At 44.8% G+C, this 22,096-nt stretch overlaps 1 protein-coding gene across 1 annotated transcript in view; it reads left to right on the plus strand.

Moving 5' to 3' along the window:
* The first annotated feature begins 17,563 nt into the window (after positions 1 to 17,563).
* Positions 17,564 to 22,096, plus strand: part of LOC133377764 (endogenous retrovirus group PABLB member 1 Env polyprotein-like) — a 48,425-nt gene continuing 43,892 nt past the window's right edge. The window contains exon 1 of the mRNA XM_061612398.1: positions 17,564 to 17,849. The gene's annotated coding sequence lies outside the window, so the exon portion shown is untranslated. The remainder of the gene's footprint in view (positions 17,850 to 22,096) is intronic.

Genomic DNA, 22,096 nt, shown 5'->3' on the forward strand with positions numbered 1-22,096 from the left:
TAATGGCCGCCAGCTTGGATGGCTTTAAAAGAAGATTAGACAAATTCATGGAGGACAGGGCTATCAATGGCTACTAGCCGTGATGGCTGTGCTGTGCCACCCTAGTCAGAGGCAGCATGCTTCTGAAAACCAGTTGCCGGAAGCCTCAGGAGGGGAGAGTGTTCTTGCACTCGGGTCCTGCTTGCGGACTTCCCCCAGGCACCTGGTTGGCCACTGTGAGAACAGGATGCTGGACTAGATGGGCCACTGGCCTGATCCAGCAGGCTCTTCTTATGTTCTTATGTTCTTATGTATCCTGTCCTTAGTGACTACTATAAGGCAGTCTCCCCCAACCTTGTGATTTCCAGTGGACTATAGCTTCCATCATCCCTGACCATGTAGCATGCTGTTGATGGGAATTATAGTCCAAACCATCTGGAGGGTATCAGGTTGGGGGAGGCTAATCAAAGGACTTAGGAACATAAGAAGAGCTTGCTGGATCAGGGCAATGGCATCCTGTTCTCACAGTGGCCAACCAGATGCCCATAGGAAGCCCACAAGCAAGACCTGAGTGCAAGAGCACTCTCCCCTCCTGTGGTTTCCAGCAACTGCTTTTCAGAAACTTACTGCTTCCAACCATGGAAGCAGAGCATTGCCATCATACCTGGTAGCCACTGATGACCTTCTCCTCCATGAATTTGCCTTATCCTCTTTTAAAGTCATCCAAGTTGGTGGTCATCACTGCCTCCTGTGGTAGCAAATTCCATAGATTAACTATGCCCCGCATGAAGAAGTATTTTCTTTTGTCTGTCCTCAGTCTTCCAACATTCACCTTCACTGGATGTCCATGAGTTCTAGTGTTATGTGAGGAGAAAAACTTTTATCTATCCACTTTCTCTATGTCATGCGTAATTTTATATGCTTCTATCATGTCTCCTCTGACACACTGTTTCTCTAAACCAAAAAACCTCACATGCTGCAACCTTTCCTCATAGGGGAGTCACTCCATCCCCTTGATCATTCTGCTTGCCTTGTTCTGAACCTTTTTCAGCTCTACAATATCCTTTCTTGAAGTGAGACAACCAGAACTGTACACAGTTTTCCAAATCTGGCCACCTCATAGATTTATATTGTGGTGTTGTTATGTGCTTCAAGTCGACTACGACTTATGGCGACCCTATGAATCAGCGACCTCCAAGAGCATCTGTTGTGAACCACCCTGTTCAGATCTTGTAAGTTCAGGTCTGTGGCTTCCTTGATGGAATCAATCCATCTCTTGTTTGGCCTTCCACTTTTTCTACTCCCTTCTGTTTTTCCCACCATTATTGTCTTTTCTAACAACAAAGTGAATCAGGTCTTCTCATGATGTGTCCAAAGTATGATAAGTATGATAGCCTGAGTTACATCATTTTCGCTTCTAATGATAGTTCTGGTTTAATTTGTTCTAACACCCAATTATTTGTCTTTTTTGCAGTCCGTGGTATCCGCAAAGCTCTCCTCCAACACCACATTTCAAATGAGTTGATCTTTCTCTTTCCGCTTTTTTCACTGTCCAACTTTCACATCCATACATAGAGATTGGAAATGCCATGGTCTGAATGATCCTGACTTTAGTGTTCAGTGATACATCTTTGCATTTGAGGACCTTTTCGAGTTCTCTCACAGCTGCCCTCCCCAGTCCTAGTCTTCTTCTGATTTCTTGATTGTCTCCATTTTGGTTAATGACTGTACCAAGGTATTGATAACCCTTCACAAGTTCAATGTCCTCATTGTCAACTTTAAAGTTACATCAATCTTCTGTTGTCATTACTTTAGTCTTTTTGACTTTCAGCTTTAGTCCTGCTTTTGTGCTGTCCTCTTTAACTTTCATCAGCATTAATTTTAAATCATTACTGGTTTCTGCTAGTAGTATGGTATCATCTGCATATCTTAAATTATTGATATTTCTCCCTCCAATTTTCATACCTACTTCTTCTTGGTCCAATCCTGCTTTCCGTATGACATGTTCTGAGTATAGATTAAATAAATAGGATGACAAAATACACCCCTCTCTCACACCCTTTCCGATGGGGAACCAATCAGTTTCTCCATATTCTGTCCTTACAGTAGCCTTTTGTACAGAGTAGAGGTTGTGCATCAGGACAATCAGATGCTGTGGCACCCCCATTTCTTTTAAAGCATTCCATAGTTTTTCATGATCTACACAGGCAAAGGCTTTCCTGTAATCTATAAAGCACAGGGTGATTTTCTTCTGAGATTCCTTGGTCCGTTCCATTATCCAACAAATGTTTGCGATATGATCTCTGGTGCCTCTTCCCTTTCTAAATCCAGCTTGGACGTCTGGCATTTCTCGCTCCATATATGGTAAAAGCTTTTGTTGTAGAATCTTGAGCATTATTTTACTTGCATGGGATATTAAGGCAATAGTTCGATAATTACTGCATTCCCTGGGATCACCTTTCTTTGGACTTGGGATGTATATTGAACGCTTCCAGTCTGTGGGCCATTGTTTAGTTTTCCATATTTCTTGACAGATTTTTGTCAAAATTTGGACAGATTCAGTCTCAGTAGCTTGCAGCAACTCTGTTGGTATGCCATCTGTTCCTGGTGATTTGTTTCTTCCAAGTATTTTAAGAGCAACTTTCACCTCACATTCTAGAATTTCTGGTTCTTCATCATACGGTTCCTCCATGAATGAGTCTGTCATCCTGGCATCACTTTTATAGAGTTCTTCAGTGTATTGCTTCCATCTTCCTTTATTTCATCTCAGTCAGTCAGTGTGTTCCCCTGTTGATTATTCAACATCCCTACGCGTGGTTTAAATTTCCCTTTAATTTCTTTAATCTTTTGGAATAGGGCTCTTGTTCTTCCTTTTTTGTTGTCCTCTTCTATTTCTATACAATAACTATTGTAATAGTTCTCTTTGTCCCTACGTACTAGTCATTGTATTGTTGCATTTAGGGTTCTGACCGTGTTTCTATCTTCTTTAGCTTTTGCTTTCCTTCTCTCTTTAACCATTTTAAGAGTTTTGTCAGTCATCCATTGAGGTCTTTCTTCTCTTTTTAACAAGAGGTATCGTCTTTTTACATTCTTCCCTGATAATGTGTCTGACTTCAATCCATAGTTCTTCTGGTTCTCTGTCAACTAAGTTTAAAGCCTCAAACCTGTTCCTTATTTGATCTTTATATTCTTCTGGGATGTTATTTAAATTGTATTGTGGCATTATGATTGCTTTGTTCTTCTTCTTTAGCTTTACTCTGATTTTCGATACGGCCAGTTCATGGTCTGTACCACAGTCTGCTCCTGGTCTTGTTTTTGCAGAAAGTATGGAACATCTCCATCTTCTGCTACCAGTTATATAATCAATTTGATTCCTATAGGACCATTTGGTGATGTCCACATGTACAGTTGTCTTTTCGGTTGCTCAAAAAACGTGTTTGCAAGAAACAAATTACTGGCTTCACAGAATTCAATAACTCTTTCTCCTGCTTCATTTCTGTCTCTTAAGCCCTATTTCCTCACAATTCCTAGTTCTTCTCTGTTCCCTACTTTTGCATTCCAGTCCCCCATGATTATCTCATCAGAACATCTTGTTTTGGTGTGTGCTCAGTTTCTTCCTGTACTTCTCCGTAAAATCTCTCCAATTCCTCTTCTTCTGCGTTTGTTGTTGGGGCATAGACTTGGATGATAGGTTTCCCATTTAATCTCATTGATATCACTTGCTCAGAACTTGCATTGTAGCTCCTAATTGCTTTTGCTACATCACTTCTCACTACTAAAGCAACCCCATTTCTTCTTAATTTCTCATTTCCTGCATAACATATTTTGTAGTTGCCTGATTGACAATGTTCCATTCCCGTCCATTTTAATTCACGCACGCCAAGTATTGTAATGTTCATGCGTTCCATTTCTTGCTTGACAATTTCTAACTTTCCCTGGTTCATGCTTCTCACATTTCATGTTCCTATTGTGTGCATCATACAACTCCAGACTCTACTTTCACATCTGTGCGCATCAGCCTCTGGGTTTCCTTTCTGCTTTGACCCAGATGTGTCATTAGTCACAGCGCTACTCGTACTTGTCCTTTGTTCTTCCCCAGTAGCTCGGTGAGTGCCTTCTGAGCTGAGGGTCTCATCTTCCAGCACTATCTCGTGTTGCATTTTGGATACTCTGTTCATGGAGTTTTCGTGGTAAGAGATATTCAGCAGTGGTTTACCAATGCCTTCCTCTGAGTTTGGATGCATCTTAGTCTGGTGTCTCAGCTTTGACCATTCCGCCTTGGGTGCCCCTGCTAGGAGTCTAGCCTCTTGGTCTAGACTCCTGACGGCATAGCTCTCAGCTTCTTCAGCACTCTCAAACCCCCTCACCACGTTAAGGTGTATATCCTAGATTTATATTAGGGCATCATGATATTGGCAGTTTTATTTTCAATTTCTTTCAGTTTCATAGCAGGGTATTTGCCTTTTTCACAGCTGCAGCACATTGGGTCGACATGGGTTTCCCCCCCCCCATATTAATAATTCCTGTGTTTTTTATTAACTGCATGACAGGCAGTTAGGGTTGCCCCAGAATAAGAAACGCATTGTGAGGGTGCAAGACAATGACTCGCTTGCAATCAGCGACCCAGGCAATTGCAGTCAGTGGCCAGGACAACAAACACAGAAACAAAGAGAAACAGGTTGTGTTCCTTGTTAACTTGAAAAGGAATACCCGATTCCAATATTAAATAAGTAGCTGTTCCCTGAAGCAAGAAACAGATGGCAAGCCTACAAGCAGTAATTCAACAGATGCAGCTTTTGGCATCACTGCGGCCTGGTTTGCACAACACAGTAAGCAAGAGCATGGCTTACCAGGGCTATGCAAGCATGGAGTTTCCCAGGGAGGAGACTGCAGCTGCTTTGCTCCTCTGTGGGACCATTTTGCTCCTGAACAAACCTCGGCTATAGCTCGTGGTTGGAGAGTGCTTAACCACAAGGCTGGGCTCAGATGACATGCTAAGCCAAGCCTTGGCTGAGCTCAAAGCAGCACGGAAGCAAAAAGGACCAGGAAGGAGGAGCAAAGGGGCTGCAAGCTGCTCTCCAGGAGCCCAAGTGGTCCTGGTCAGCCATAGTTTAGCTCACTGTGTTGTGCAAATGCACCCATTATCTCAGCAGAGTAGACTGAGGCCAGGGGTGGCATCAAAGATCAGTATGGTCGGGCACCACCAACCCAGGAGAGGGGAGGGCCCTGGCAAGAGTCCCGCTTTGACCTGCTCCTCCTCTTCACCACTGCAACCTGCTTGTTCACCCATCGCTCAACCACGGTGGTAGGCAGTCGATCCCTTCATGCTCACTGGCTCTCGTGCAGAAGAAAAGGAGCAACAGCTGCTAATGATAAAGGCAATGAGGAAGTGAGCTCACTGAGGGAGGGATGCCCTGGAGCTAGGTCTGACTGATGCCATAGCTTAGCTCTGATTCTTACTGCATGGCACTGTCCCATCCCAGGTGCTTCCAGACTGCTATTTTCAGGAGGGATTCAATCACACCCCTGCAAATTCAGGCTGCACAGTAAGCGCGGATTGGGAGGTCTTGCGTGCACAACTTGAACTTCAATTGGGATCGAGGGTGCCACTTTGGAGTCAAGGGAGATTGAATTGGCTTCCGAGTTTCTTTCCTGGACATTTTTTTTCTTAATAATGTTGTTTGTTGTTTAGTTTGATTATTTATTTATTTATTTATTTATTACCATTCTTTTTACCCCGCCCTTTTCCCAAAACTGGAACTCACGGCGGCTTCCAGATAAAAGCACACATATAATTAAAAACATACAAAAGTTTAGATTAAAATCAAATTAAACAATTTACAGTATTAAAACCATTCATACATACAGTTAAAATAATTCAAACTCAGTTTAAAATAATGCAGTTAGGCAACAGCAATGCAGCACCCTTCAAGACCTGTCCTTAACCGCTTTCAGTTCCAAAGGCTTGTTGAAATAAAAAAGTCTTTGCTTGCCGACGGAAGGACTGCAAGGAGGGAGCCATTCTTGCTTCCCTAGAAAGGGAGTTCCAAAGCCTCGGGGCAGCCACCGAAAAGGCCCTATCTCGCGTCCCCACTAGTCGTGCTTGTGAGGACGTAGGTATTGAGAGAAGGGCCTCTCCTGAGGATCTCAGGGCCCAGGCAGGCTCATATAGGGAGATACGGTCTGACAAATAGCCTGGACCTAAGCCATATAGGGCTTTATAGGTCATCACCAGCACTTTGAATTCTGTCCGGAAACAGAGTGGCAACCAGTGGAGCTTTTTTAACAGGGGAGTCGTATGGTCCCTGTAACCAGCCCCAGTTAACATTCTGGCTGCAGCACGTTGCACCAACTGAAGTTTCCGAACAGTCTTCGGAGGCAGCCCCACGTAGAGCGCGTTACAGTAATCTAAACGGGATGTAACTAAGGCATGTGTCACCGTGGCCAGATCAGACGGCTGAATTGTATTGTTTTCATTGATGTATTTTTATACTTGTGTTTATTTTTCTTTGTAAGCCGCCTTGAGGGCCTTTGGCCGTAAGGCGGAGTATAAAATTCATCATCATCATCATCATCATCATCATCATCATAACCCACTTCTCCCAAAGGTTGTACTTTTGCAATAAGCAAAGTGATAGGAAAATGCATTAGAATGTCATCTAAACTCCCCGCAAACCAGTCAGAATGAATGCTAATTCATCCAATCTCTCTGCAAACAAATCGGGATGAATGCTCAGTAAACAGGTCAACTGGAAGCATCTGTCGACTGTGTACATGCCATGCATTTAAAGCACATGACTTCCCTCCGCCGAACCCTGGGAACTGTAGTTTGCCCCTCACAGAGCTATAGTTCCCAACACACTTAATAAACTACAGTTCCCAGGATTCTTTGGGGGAAGTCATGTGCTTTACATGTATGGTATGTACATTCTAATAAGTTGCAGCTTGCTGCTTCACTTTCTCTCTCCATCCTCTATTAGAGCCCCCATTGAGCACTGAACAAGGGCTCTCTGAGGTAGTCCCTGTAATCGAAAGGAGCCAGACAAATGAATGACCAACTCTTTTGTCTTTTGAAATCCAGCGTTGGAACAGGAACAGCCCAAGACGGCCAATTAACAAGGTTGTAAGTTCTTTCCACCTGCAGGAACTTCAAAGAATCGAACTGCTGGCACATCAAATCAATGATTATGGCTGCTGGGCCTGGATACACAACAAGAGATCAACATTCCCTTAGGCAACCTGCTGCACTTAGTAACAGACCTCATGATGTACCTGATAATGAAGCACAAGTAACCTAAAGCCCAGGAAACATTTTTAAAACTAGATCCATACATAATAACAGTAAGGCAGTGTATAAGCCAAGATTCTGCAGGAGCGCCCAAAATACCTTTTAAAGCACAGAAGATGCTACTGAGTGGAAAATTCAGCTTTTTGAGAATTCCAGATTTAATGTCACATAGAAGGCGGCAAATATTTCTTCTCTGCTGTCCTCAGAGGGCAGGTCTATATCTAATGGGTTTATGTTAGTGTAGGGTAGATTCCAATGGAATGTTAGGAGTCTAGGAGAAAGTTCTTGCTACTAAGAGCAATTTCACAATGGAGCCCATTGCCTAGAGAGGTGGTGGACTCTCCCTTGCGGCAGGTCTTCAAGAAACAGAGGCTGGCAGCCACCTGCTGGGGATGTAATACCGTCGAGCAGGGGAGTTGTACTAGATAGGAGGTGCAATACATCTGGATTTCCTCTAGAGCAGAAAAGGTTCCTAACCTTTTTTTGGTATAGTGTCTCACAAGTTCAAATTTACTTGGTATAGTGACTCATTGATTTATTGTGACATGAATTTTGGACCATAGGTCTTCAGCAGCTGACTGTTTCATGCATGTTAACTGCAAGTTTGCCTATTTTATAACTCTTGCTTGAGGCATCCAAGCAAAAATCTACTTAATACTCCTATTAAATGTGGACTTTGTTGAAATACTTATAGTACTTATAAAGTTATTCCAATATTTTTTATGGGAATGTAAGAACACCAATCATCTGATTTATTATTATTTTTTATTTATTTATTGTATTTATATACCGCCCCATAGCCGAAGCTCTCTGGGTGGTTTACAGTAACTAAAAACATTAAAAACAAATATACAAATTTAAAACACATCTTTTAAAAACAATTTAAAACACAAATTAAAATTTTAAAACAATTTTAAAAATTGCACCTTGGGCACCTGCGCATCACAGCTATAATAGTTACTCAAAACAACTCTCTGTATGAGCATCTTATGGAGAACCATCTCCAGATCTTCTAGAGAGCGATTCCTAAGTGCTAAAACGTAAGACTCGAGCCTTTTTGAAGTTTATTTATTTATTATTTTATTTATACCCCACCCTTCCTTCCAGCAGGAGCCCAAGGCAGCAGGGCAGTTAGAAGTGTGTCAACGTTGTTGTTGTTGTCATGCGCCTCCAAGTCGACTATGACTTATGGCGACCCTATGAAAGCGACCTCCAAGAGCATTTGTCATGAACCATCCTTATTTGGTCTTCCTCTTTTTCTACTCCCTTCTGTTTTTCCCAGCATTATTATATTTTCTAGTGAATCATGTCATAAGACCAGAGCATGGAAAAGTTACTTTTTTTGAACTACAACTCCCATCAGCCCCAGCCAGCATGGCCACTGGATTGGGCTGATGGGAGTTGTAGTTCAAAAAAGTAACTTTTCCAAGCTCTGAACATAAGAACATAAGAAGAGCCTGCTGGATCAGGCCAGTGGCCCATCTAGTCCAGCATCCTGTTCTCACAGTGGCCAACCAGGTGCCTGGGGGAAGCCTGCAAGCAGGACCTGAGTGCAAGAACACTCTCCCCTCCTGAGGCTTCCGGCAACTGGTTTTCAGAAGCATGCTTCCTCTGACTAGGGTGGCAGAGCACAGCCATCATGTCTTCTCATTATGTGTCCAAAGTATGACAAAACTCAATTGTAAGTAGTAGTAAGTAGGGGGGGTTGTTTTAAGGTAGGGCGGTGAGAAGTAGGGGGGGTTCTTGGGGTGGAGGCCCAGGAGTGGTGGGAGGTGAGAGGTAGGGGCAAGGGCCTGCCTGACTGGCGAACAGGGAGGGAGATATGTGTAGACCTGGAGGGGATACTGTGAAAAGGGTGGGGAGCCATGATATTGAAAGGCTGGGCGGCAGATCCTGGAGAGGCGCAAGTAGCAGGCCACGCCAGCATAGGGGAACAAGGGATAGATGCATAATATCCATCCCTTGTTCCGGACCTGTCCACAACCAGAAGATAACTGGGGGATGCAGTACTCCATCCAATCTTCGACTGCTGTTGTGTAATGCCAGGTCTGTGGTACAAAAAACAGCACTCATCCATGACATGATCTTGGATGAGAACGCAGACCTGGTATGTATTACGGAGACCTGGCTGGATGAGGCCTCAGCTCCTATACTTGAGGCCATGTGTCCAGCCGGTTTCCGATACGCACAGCAGCCGAGACGTGGTAGGCGGGGAGGGGGAGTGGCAGTCCTCTATCGGGGATCTCTGGTTTTCGCCAGACCCCCTCTCCATGAGACCAAGTTTGTTGATTGCATGTACTGGAGGTTGGGCCCAAAGGGCAGTTTAGGGATTCTACTTGTGTACCGCCCACCCCGCTGCACAGCAGACTCCCTGACCGAGGTGCTCGAGGTGATCTCGAGCGTGCGGTTGCTTTCCCCCAACCTATTGGTTGTAGGGGATTTCAACGTACACGCCGAGACTGCCTTTACGGGAGCCCCTCGGGATTTCATTGAAACCATGACTTCTTGGGATCTGCACCTTAGTAATACGGGGCCCACCCATGTAGCCGGTCATGCTATTGACCCTGTGTTTGTCTCGGGAGGGGAGGGAAGTGTTCTGAAAATGGGGGCTGTTTCTTCTAACCCTGTGTCATGGTCAGATCACTATCTGGTGAATATAGATCTCTCGATGCCGCACACCCTCCGCAGGGGACAAGGACCTATTAGGATGGTCCGCCCCAGACGCCTGATGGAACTGCAGGGATTTCTGAATGCGCTGGGTGATTTGGAGCTGACTGAAGGACGCCCGGCCGAAGACCTGGTGATGGAGTGGAACAGGGAGATCACTGGGGCTTTGGATAGGGTGGCTCCGAAACGTCCTCTCCCCCTGAATAGAACTCAGACAGCACCCTGGTATACACCACGGTTGCGGGGTCTGAGACAGGAGGTGAGACGACTTGAGCGCCGGTGGTGGAACTCTCGCACTGAAGACGATCGGACACTGGTTAGAGCAGCAATAGCTGCCTACCAGGTGGCAACAAAGGCAACAAAGAGGGAATTCTTTGCTGCCTCTATTGCGTCAGCAGAGTGTTGTCCCAGGAGATTGTTCCAGGTGGTCCGAAGCCTGGTCGGTCCAGTTGCTCAGGAACCCATGGAGCAATCTAAAATCTCCTGTGACATTTTTGCTAAACACTTTGCTGGTAAAATCGAGTGCCTGAAGAGCATGATTCCGTTCGCCGTGGATACAGGTAGTAGGCCAGGGTCAGCCAGTTGCATTCCGGTCCGGTGGGATCGGTTTCAGCCTCTTCCCTCTGAGGAAGTGGACAAGGTGCTCAGTACTGTGAAGCCAACCACCTGTCTGCTTGATCCTTGCCCTTCGTGGCTCGTCACGAGTTGCAAAGAGAGACTGAGCGAAGGGATCAAGGCAGTGGTAAATGCATCCTTGAAAGAGGGTGCAATGCCATCAGCCCTCAAGGAGGCAGTAATAAAGCCCATCTTAAAAAAACCCTCCTTGGATCCCCAAGAGCTGAATAACTTCCGCCCAGTTTCTAATTTACCATTCTTAGGCAAGGTAATTGAGCGAGTGGTGGCCAGACAGTTACAGACACACTTGGAGGAAACGGATTATTTAGATCCATTCCAATCGGGTTTCAGGACTGGACATGGAACTGAAACAGCCTTGGTCACTCTGGTGGATGATATGAGGAGGGCGTTGGATAGGGGAGAATATACCTTCCTCGGCCTCCTAGATCTCTCAGCGGCTTTTGATACCGTTGACCACGGTATCCTGTTGGATCGCCTAGGGGGATTAGGAATAGGGGGCACTGTTTTACAGTGGTTCCATTCCTATCCCTCAGATAGGCACCAATGGGTAGCTTTGGGAGATGAGGTATCAGACCCTTGGCCTCTTAATTGTGGGGTGCCACAGGGCTCTATCCTCTCTCCCATGCTGTTTAACATCTATGTGAAACCGCTGGGGGCCATCATCAGGAGTTTTGGGCTGAAGTGTCACCAATATGCGGATGACACTCAGATCTATCTCTCATTTAAGTCCTCACCAGAGATGGCTGTGGATACCATGTCCACGTGCCTGGAATCCGTAAGCGGATGGATGGGAGAGAACAGGCTGAAGCTGAATCCCGACAAGACCGAGGTGTTGCTTGTGGGAGACAGAGGAAGGCTGGGTATTACGGACCTGATGCTTAATGGGGTGAGATTACCCCTGAAGGACCAGGTCCGCAGCCTCGGGGTCATTCTTGACTCCAGGCTGTCCATGGAGGCTCAGGTCTCGGCGGTGAGTCGGGCAGCTTGGTATCAGTTACATCTCATACGGAGGCTGCGACCCTACCTTCCTGTTCATCTGCTCCCACGGGTGATACATGCCCTGGTCTCCTCTCGCTTAGACTACTGTAATGCGCTCTACATGGGGTTACCCTTGAACACGGTCCGGAAGTTACAGCTGGTACAGAATGCGGCAGCACGCTTGATTAAGCACAGCCGTCGCCGTGACCATATCATGCCAGTGTTAATAGATCTTCACTGGTTACCAGTTGTTTACCAGGCCCAATTCAAGGTGTTGGTGCTGACCTTTAAAACCCTATACGGTTTCGGCCCAGTCTATCTGAAGGAGCGCCTACAGAATCACCAGTTATGCCGCCTGACAAGATCAGCCTCACAAGACCTTCTCTCGGTCCCACCGGTTAAAACAGCTAGGCTGGTGCGGACCAGAGAGAGGGCCTTTTCGATTGTGGCCCCCACCCTCTGGAATTCTCTTCCTTTTGATCTCCGACATGCTCCCTCCCTGATGGGTTTTCGCCAAGCCTTAAAAACCTGGCTATTCAGGCGGGCCTATGGGATTGGGGAGGATTCATTTTATATGGTTTTAAATAGAAATTGGTTTTAAATTGATTATGATTGTGTTTGCTTGTATTTTATTTTGTATTATGTACTGCTCTCTATTATTGTAAGTCGCCTAGGGTGTCCACTAACCTGGACAGATAGGCGACCAACAAATAAAATTTATTATTATTATTATTATGTTCATCATACCAAGTTACAGATTAAAAGCAATTAACTATTTGGGGTTTACTTATAAAACCCTCCACCCACTTGCATAGGCTTCATGATGCACTCAGGTCACAACCCACAACTTGGGAAACACTGCTTTAAAGCAAATGTGGGGAACATTTGGCTTTCCAGATGTTGATCAACTACAACTCCCATAATCCCTGGCCATTGGTCATGCTTGCTGGGGCTGATGAGAGTTGTAGTTCAGCATCATATGGCGATTCACAGGTTCCCCACACCTGCTCTAAGGCCTTCCTCCAACACAGCCTTCCTGGGTAAAGAGAGGGAGATGAGCAATTCTCTAGCATTTCTGCATGCTTTAACATGCAGCCAAAGCATAAACTGTAATGTGATGATTGCAAACATGGGTGTTTGCTCCATGGGGAATTGCAGCCACTGGTGAGCAAAAAACCCATGTGTGATCATCACATACAGCCCTGTAAGGTAAGGCAGTATTATTTCTTCCTTATTATAGTGATGGCTGTCCGGGGTTGGGGGAACTGAGAGGGTGACAAAGAGTTACATACCACTGGGATGAGAGATGGAAAGATCGGTCTATTTTGGTTCTCTCCATTTCTCATTTTTTCCAATCTTAAATTAAGTTCTCCACATTTCTGCATCAATTTTTGATTTTTTTTTAAACCTCTTCAAAATTCTCCAGCATTTTAGTGTGAATTTTTTCTTCAATAAACACATTTTTGCAAGCAGTTTCTCTTGATGCAATGCACTTTTATATGCCATTCTCACTCATATATTCATTTTAATGCACACTTTCCTACACTATATGCATTTTTGTAAACATTGGTTGGGTGGCGAATTGCATCACAAAATTTGAAGAAGTGCAAATTTTGAAGGATGGTTGTGTCCCGGTTCTCATATTGCTTCTGCAAGTGCGAATGTGATAGATTTGTCTTGAAATGCAAACTGAATCTAAATTCTCACCCATCCCTAGCTGGGATTGGGTCAGGATTTGAACTGGGGACTTGGAGGCTACTATCTCATGTTCTTAACCACTGTACTCTCCCAGCTCAGGCCAACTGTCACATGGTGTTCATTAGGTGTTGGCTGTGTAAGTGAGCTTGGGGCATGTCAACCTGAAGACTGGGAAGCTTTAGGAGAAGATTAATGACCCTAATTGTTTTATTTGGATATGTCTCAATTCTGTGCACTGAGAGCCAGGAAGAACCACCTAATGCTGCCCATGAGAAAAATCTCATTAAGCTTTTATTGCCTCCTGCCTTTTGTCTATAGATCGAGCTTTAAGATTCAAGCCAGAATAGGCACGTTAATGCTTGTTACAGTCTCCTCCTCTGAGTTCTATCAAACAGGAAAGCTTGCACACCACTTTTAAGCTGCTCTTTGGTCTGAGAAATATAACAGGGCTGGCGCTCAATAGTCACTTTCCTCTCCCTGCCCCAGCAGTACTCATGTCTTTTTAATGTCTTCACGACATGCAGGAATTAAAGAGATTTCTGTCACATCTCCATGCTGGGAAATGCTACATCTGTTGAGTTTCTGTCTGTCAAAGAAGTCTAGACCAGAGGTGGCGAAGATGTGCCCACAGGCACCAGTGTCCCCACTAGTGCCACCTATGGTGCTTGTGAAAGGTCTTGGTATATATCTCCTCAAAAATCTACGATGCATAAGATACTACTTGCTCTTCCTGCTCAGTTCCTGTTTGCACTAGCTCAGCCTCTCGTACATTAAACATGCTCCTTTAAAAATGTCCACATTCTACTAGAGGCCAGGATTGGACATCTACACTCCAGCTCTGAACAGAGGAGAGGTGCAAAGAGTTTCTCTCTGCGAGCAAGTGTGGCAGCAGCTGATGTAGTTGCCTTTTTTCCATTGATGGGGTGGTGGTGGCATGCCCACACCATTTTGTGTTCCTGCCTCTTTTTCTGTTCTCTTAGATGTGACAGACTATGACCCAGGAGACCAGGGTTCGAATCCCCACATAGCCATGAAGCTCACTGGGTGACCTTGGGCCAGTCACTGCCTCTCAGCCTCATGAAAACCCTATTCATAGGGTCGCCATAAGTCGGAATCGACTTGAAGGCAGTACGTTTACATTTATTTTACTCCCACAGCAGCCATTTTGTGTTATGTCATGCTCCGCCCCATACTGGCAGCCATTTTGTGACTGGAGCTGATGACACTTTCTCAAAATTCCAAATGTGCCCACTGGCTCAAAAAGTTTGGTGACTCTTGGTCTACTCTAGGTGAGGGGAACCTTTGGCCCTTCAGATGTTGCTGAGCTACAGCTCTCAATATCCCTGGCCATTGGGCATGCTTGCTAGGGCTGATGGGAGTTGTAGTTCAGCAACTTCTGAAGGGCCAAAGGTACCCAACACCTGGTCTCGCTTGTCATCCAAAACCAGCTGAACGAAACTGCTTCTGTCTGCTGTTCAGTCCCTTGCTATGCAAGGCCCAGGTTTACTTGCTGTTAGCTACAAGGTCTTGCACCGTACAGACTCCAGAGACACGAAATGACTCTACAGTGGTTAAGTCTGGAGCCTTTTCTTTCTATTGCAAGACAAAACAGCACACAAAACAACTCCAGATATTCTCTTTTTGTTCCTACCCTCCGCAGTTTGCCTTGTAAATACACACCTAGTCGTTTACTGCTTCCAGCAAAGGAGAAAAAATTATAGATTTATCCATGGAAAAAAATGCTTCTTCCCTTGGGAGCACTCCAGCTTTTTTTTTTTTTAATGAGAGAACTTTTGCCACTGACTTTTAAAAACAGGGGCATGAATTGCACCCTTTGTTGCTTTGCTTCTTTGTTTAAATAAGTTCTAGCTCGCTTTTAAATCAACATTCTCAAGACAGCTTAGAAAAATAAGAGCGTAAAGACAGCAAGGAACCAGCTAAGAACTGTATAAATAAAGTGGAATAAAAAGAAAACATCAGATAGCACCAAAATAAGGCATTTTAGTTTTCAGCTAAAATCAGTCAAAGGTATGAGTGCACAAAAAGGCACCTAATGCTTCTGGGGCGAAACCCCCAGCAAGCAGCTGATTGGAGCTGGGAGTTGGGCCAGTAGACGCATTCTGTAACTGCAGTGGGAGAGACATGTGCTTTCCCTGATAGCCACTATTTATTTGTTTACATATTTATTTACTTATTCATTGCATTTATATCTCGCCTTTCTTCCAAGGAGCTCAAGGCAGCATACCTTGTTCTCATCCTCCCTGTGTTTTTTTGTCCACAACAACTCAGTGAGGTAGGTTAGGCTGTGTGAATTCCACTGTCCTGGAACAGTACCATGCAAAGACTGGATCTGATATCTGATTAATTACATTATTAATTGATTAATCTATTAATTAAATTTGTTTCCCGCTGCTCCAAGGGAGCCCAGGGCAGCAAAGAACAAGCGACAGCACAACATAAACACCTTTAAAACAAAACATATTAAAAACAATTCCAATACAGATGCAGACTGGTATAGTAGTACAGTATTCAGGATCTTGAATATCTCATTTTAAAAGCCAAGCTTCTAGCCCTTAAGGATGGAAGAGTGTGGACAATACATGGTGAAATCTCAGAAGCCAAAGGGTGAACTGAGCAGCATTCCTTTTTCCTGCCCCCAATTCCAATTTTATTTAATATTTGCAAAGTTACAAGAAACATGATGTCAACCAGCCAGCCCCCCTCTTGTTCAGCATTTAATCCTCATTGCAGTCAGATACCGCAAAACCTATATAATTATGAACAATCAAAGTCAGGGATGTGGAAAGTGTGGCCCTCCAAGAGGTCGCTGGACTCTGACTTCCATCAGCACCACCCAGCATGACCAATGGTCAGGAAAGATGGGAGTTGTAGTCCACCAAAGTCAGGTTCCTCACTCCTGATCCAAGTAAATCTGAGCGGTATTTCTGATGGGAAACGTGGAGATTCAATGTCTCACACACCTCTTTACCCCTCCCTGGGGCTTGCAAAAACAGGATGAAATGGACTGCCTTCAAGTTGACCCCGACTTATGGCGACCCTATGAATAGGGTTTTCATGGTAAGCGGTATTCAGAGTGGGTTTACCATTCCCTCCCTCTGAGTCTAGTCCTCCCCAGCTGGCTAGGGCCTGCTCAGCTTGCCACAGCTGCACAAGCCAGCCCCTTCCTTGTCCGCAACTGCCAGCTGGGGGGCAACTGGGCTCCTTGGGACTCTGCAGCTTGCCCACGGCTGCACAGGTGGCAGGGCACGTAACCCCTGAGCCACTCACTTTGGGGGTGATCTTTAGCTGGCCCTTGTCACCCAGGAGACACGAGCGGAGATTTGAACTCACAGACTCTGGACTCCCAGCCAGGCTGTCCTCCCCACTGTGCTATACCAGCTGTTGTGCTATACCAGGAAAAGTTATGCAAAAGATGTCAGCTTGCATAATATGGAATTTCAGCTTTTCCGGTTTGCTTCCATACAGAAGCTCGTGACTTTGAAGTGCAGGACACTCATTGCCTCGCACATAGGATTTTCCATAGCCAGGAACTGCGTTTCTCAGCAGGCTTCTCTGATCAGATAGAGGGGAGTTCCTCCTGTGACCTTCATTTTGAGCTGTGCCCTGGGGTGGAATGCAACAGGGGAAGCAGCATGCATCATCACATCCCAGTAGCAAATATTTATCCATGAATGTTGTTACAGCTGTGCAAAGTGAAGCGATTGCCTCCTTTCTGGGTTTCTGCTAATATGACTTTATAGCCAATAATGGCTTTATAGCCAATGCTTTATTCAGGAATATTAATGGTCAACTGATGCTCCAAAAACCTTGGAGGACAGGAGAAAACAGTTTTGCAAGTTTTGAATCTTGCCAGAGAGAGTTAAGTTGCATGGAATGATCGCAAAAAGGTTTCTGGGTGGGAGAGACAACTCTTAGCAGAAACAGCCCGACATTTTGGTAGCTGAAGTAGGAAATAAACTACAGAATTTACAATAGCTGTGTGCATGACATCAAGGTGCCTTGCCCTGCCAGTCCTGCCTCCTACTATATTGAAATGCTTAATTGATGCTGCTTGGAAGGGGGGGGGCAGGAAATAGTATTGATTGACCTATGTGTGTGCTTGATTCCTACCTGCTCAACCTGTACATATGTCAATGAACAATTTATTCCAAAAGTGAGTGCTCCTGGAAACTGACCATGTAAAGCTGCCCTTGGAACTTTCCAATATTTGCTTGCCGCTTTGTTGCATAAGTCACAAGCTCACAAAACAAGGCATTGGAAATCTACATCGCCACTTCCTCAGGAAGACTCTTGGGCTGAAGACACGCAGTACCTTGCAAACAATGGGCAGTTTGCTTTTAACAGCACTCCTCTGTCTTCTAAATGCTGCAGCTTTCAGACAGACAGACAGACAGAGAGAGAGAGACAGAGAGAGTTGAAAGGGGCCTCCAAGGCCATTGAGTTCAACCCCCTGCGCAATGCAGCAATCCAACTTAAAGCATACCCGAAAAGCGGCTGTCCAGCTACCTCTTGAAGGCCTCCAGGGTTGGAGGACCCACCATCTCCCTAGGTCATTGGTTCCATTGTCATACCGCTCTTACAGGTAGGATGTGTTTCCTAATGTTCAGCTGAAATCTGGCTTCCTGCAACTTGACCCCATTATTCCACGTTCTGCACTCTGGAACGATCGAGAAGAGATCCTGGCCCTCCTCTGTGTGACAATCTTTCATGTACTTGAAGAGTGCTATCATATCTCCCTTCAGTCTTCTCTTCTTACAGCTAAACATGCCCAGCTCTTTCAGTCTCTCCTCATAGGGCTTTGTTTCCAGTCCCCTGATCATCCTTGTTGCCCTCCTCTGAACCTGTTCCAGTTTGTCTGCATCCTTTTTAAAGTGCAGTGTCAAGGATTGGACGCAGTCTCAAGATGAGGCCTAACCGGTGCCGAACAGCATGGAACTAGTACTTCACATGATTTGGAAACTATACATACTCATTGTTTTGATCCTACAACACCAAGTCCTTTGAGCTGCTGTTTTTAATTTCCCAGAATGCCCCAGTATGATGGTTATCTCAGGTGCATTGTGGGAAATGAAAAGGGCAGCCCTAAGCTTTCCCACAATTCTACCAATGTAGCATCACTTCAGGGCGTTGTGGTGAATTTAAATGGTGGCACTCAGCCACCTAACACAGATCAGAACACTGTAACCATTTCGGTCCCCACTACTGGATCAACCTGCCAGGGCGGGAGAGGGCTCACTAACATAGGAGAGAGACCTCAATTCTGGAGCCAGCCCCATAGGAAGGGTGCAGGCGTGTTGTAGGAGTGTTTTAAAAACCATTTGGAAATGCCAATAAAAGTAATAAAAAAGGCAGTTCTGAAACAGCAAAATGGATATATGTTTCTAAATAATCCACTATTGGAGAATTTGGCATATACAAGTGGAACCTAAAAAACAGTCTCATCCCTTATATACCTAATAGATCACTGTGCTCTGTAGAAAAAGGCCCTCAGGAGAGGGACTCTTGCAGACAGCAACTTATCAGGAGGTCTGTTCTGCACAATATAGGAATAGACCTTTATTGTGGTGGCACCTACCCTTTGGGATTTCCTCCTATTAAATGTTAGACATGAGTGCCTTTGTTGTCTTTTTGGTGCCCACTGAAGACCTTACTCTTTCAACAAGCCTTTTAAGTAGAGATCTTTATCCCAGTCTGCATCTGCACTGGAACCATTTTAAATGTTTTTCAGTGGAATTGTTTTTAATTGTTTTAACGCTTTTCTTGTTTATGGTTGTAACTGTTTTATTTATTTTATAATTGAATATTTTATGGTTATAACCTTCCCTGGGACCTTATGGTAAAGAGTGGGTAGGAAATGTAATAAATATATAAAGCTGCAACAAAATGTTGCAGTCTGGAATGCTTCTGTTCAGTTACTCCATTCCATGCCCCCTTCCTTCCGGTTTTTGGTGATTTTTTTTCTCCTGCAACTATTCCATGCCTGCTATTTGGGACCATTAAAAAAACCCTTTAGCTATTGAAATTGTAAATATTTTTTGCACTTCTGAAAAACTTTGGGTTCTCCTGAGCCAGCTGATACTATCTTCTTGTCTATGGATGGAGCCATTTTGGCTAATTAAGAGCAAGGACTTGGAGTTCACTTATTCATATATATAATGTTTAAAACTCTACAGATACAGTTTATGCTTCGTTAGAATACCACTGATTACCCTGGCAAGGGTTTGCATTCAGGTCCTGCTAAATCTCACAGGCTGTAAGTGCTTCTGACATTAATGTTTGCAGCAAAGCAAACACATTAAGCTAACTGGAACAGTGGGACTGTGAGAAATTGCGGTTTCTGCTCAGGAAAGAGTGCAACATCGGTGCATTCGTTTCTCACATGAACCAGTCCAATGGCAATGGAATGAAGCTGGGCTTATTTGCTTTTTGGAAACGCTGGGCGGGTGGGGGGGAAAGCAATGGAAACCTCTGCTTTGGGAGTGTGCAGATTTTTTAGCAGTTTTGTAAGAGTCCCTAAATTGGTCTGTTTGTGGAACAGAGGTGAGTCAGTGGCTTAAGAGAAGTTGCTTAAGGGCCAAACCCCATAGTACATTATCCACACTTTTTAAGAAGAGTGCTTAAACCAGGCAATTTTGTATTAAAGAAAAAGCAATGGGGGGGGCTGACTTGGAGCGCGCACCTGACTGCGGGCTCTTGGCACTGTCTGGTGGGTGTTTTGTTTTGTATTTTCCTTATTACAAAAAGTCTGGTTTTGGGGTGAGGTTTGTTGTTCAAGATGAGAAGTGCCACATCAACTTAAATTACGCAACCGGAATTTGCTGTTTTGTGATTGAATCCCACCCCACAAATAGTGACAGTCTGGAAGTGCCTTCAATGTGCCTAATTATGGGGTTGTGTTTTGCCTTTGAAGTTTGCATTTTTCTTTTCTTTTTAATTTGCATTTTAAACACTATTTTTAAACAACAACATTGGAAATCCTGTGGCCACCTTGGAGGCTTGCTTGTGAGCCAAAAGGCACATTATAAATGTTGAAGTTTGGCATCTACAGTAGTAAACTCAACAAATTAACTTCAAGGCGGCCATTATTTCTCCAGCAATGCCTGGGTTCCACTGCCTGTTGCATCCTCAGTTCCACTGACTATCCATGTGTGGAGAAGCTGAAATCCTTTGCCTCTCTTGTTCAGTTTTGTATTTCCTCACAAAGAGGTCAGCGCTTGCAAAAAAGCAGCGCAAATGGAAATGGGCTGCCTTCAAGTCTATTCTGACTTATGGCTACCCTATGAATAGGGATTAAGTGCAATTGCCAGGTGTGTATCTCCTTAAATATCCATAAAGGCAGAAAAGCATACATTCGCTTAAGCTTAATATGGCAAATACAAACAAGAAAGGGGCTGCTCGTCGGTTTCACGCCTGCCTCCAGAAAGCTTTGTCAATTTCATTCTCTATGGATCTCCAGTCTCTAAGGAGATACACAGGCTGGCAATTGCACTTATTTCTCCAAAAAAGCAAGAAAGTGTCACACAACCCTCCTTATCCCTTTCCTTCCCCAGGAAACAAAAACCCCAGCCAGCACAATGAAATTGACAAAGCTTCCCAGAGGCAGGCGTGAAACCGACCAGCAGTCCCTTTCTCACTTGCTGTGCATTGCAGATCTCACCCAGAGCAGCCGCCCAGTTTGCAGGCTGGCAAAAAATAAAATGCATCGCAGTAGTTGCAGACCCCCCCCCAACACCCCACCATTGCGATGATCGGTTCAATTTCCCCGGGCTTATTCTCGCAAATGCTCAAAAGTGCAGATACGTGATTGGCTGGAATGAGGAGAAGGGGCAAGGGGAAACGTCCAAGAACCACCCATCAGCTGTAAAGTCCGCGGTATTGCATCCTACCTCCTGAAGGCACAGCGGATGATTCCCGATTTTAAACAGCAAATCACATTTTTGCCGGTATTGCAAGGAGTGGATTTACCCCTTGAAAATGTGTAACAGCGCAAGATGTCATTTGCACGACCGAAAAATAATGCACACACATAGTGGGCGTGTCACACATTTTGCAGTCATCTGGATGAGCCCCTTGATTGCTCTAGGGCTTCCTAAGTCGCTGCCTCCCCTCTGGCAGGGATTAATCAAACTCATTAATTGATGTCACAAAGCGAGAGTGTAGCTCAATGCAGCCAAACCAGCAGCAAAGGTCTCACTTTATATAGGTTCGAAGGCTTTGTCAATTCCTGGGGTGCCAGGATTGTGAGGGGGCTTCCACATCATTCCAAGGGAAGTGGAACGACAGGACATTTGTATGTCTCTCCCATGGGGGAGAGGGTCAACATGTAACCCAATTTATTACATCCACACTACCCAGTCAGCTAAAAAGTGGGGCAAATGTTAGTCCAGGTCACCCTGACTACAAATTAGTAATGGGGGGGGGGATATGGTTTGGTTTGCATTTTTATGTAGACCTGCCTAATCTGCAGTTCCTGAAACAACATGGGTGCTGAAATGCAGCACATTCCACATTCGTGCTTCTCCAAATTTTGTGGTGCAGTTCTTGAATTTTGTGATGTAGTTCTTGAACCAAAACCTGTGAGCAGAAATACACACATTAGGGGAGAGTGTGCATAAAAATACATGTACTAGTGGAAACAGCATACAGAAATGCACTACTTTGGGGGAAATTGCTTGCAATAATGTGTAAATGTAAATGTACTGCCTTCAAGTAGATTCTGACTTATGGCGACCCTATGAAGAGGGTTTTCATGAGGCTGAGAGGCAGTGACTGGCCCAAGGTCACCCAGGGAGCTTCATGGCTATCTGGGGATTTGAACCCTGGTTTCCC

This window comes from Rhineura floridana, chromosome 2 (genome assembly GCF_030035675.1).
Source record: "Rhineura floridana isolate rRhiFlo1 chromosome 2, rRhiFlo1.hap2, whole genome shotgun sequence".
Taxonomy (NCBI): Eukaryota; Metazoa; Chordata; class Lepidosauria; order Squamata; family Rhineuridae; genus Rhineura; species Rhineura floridana.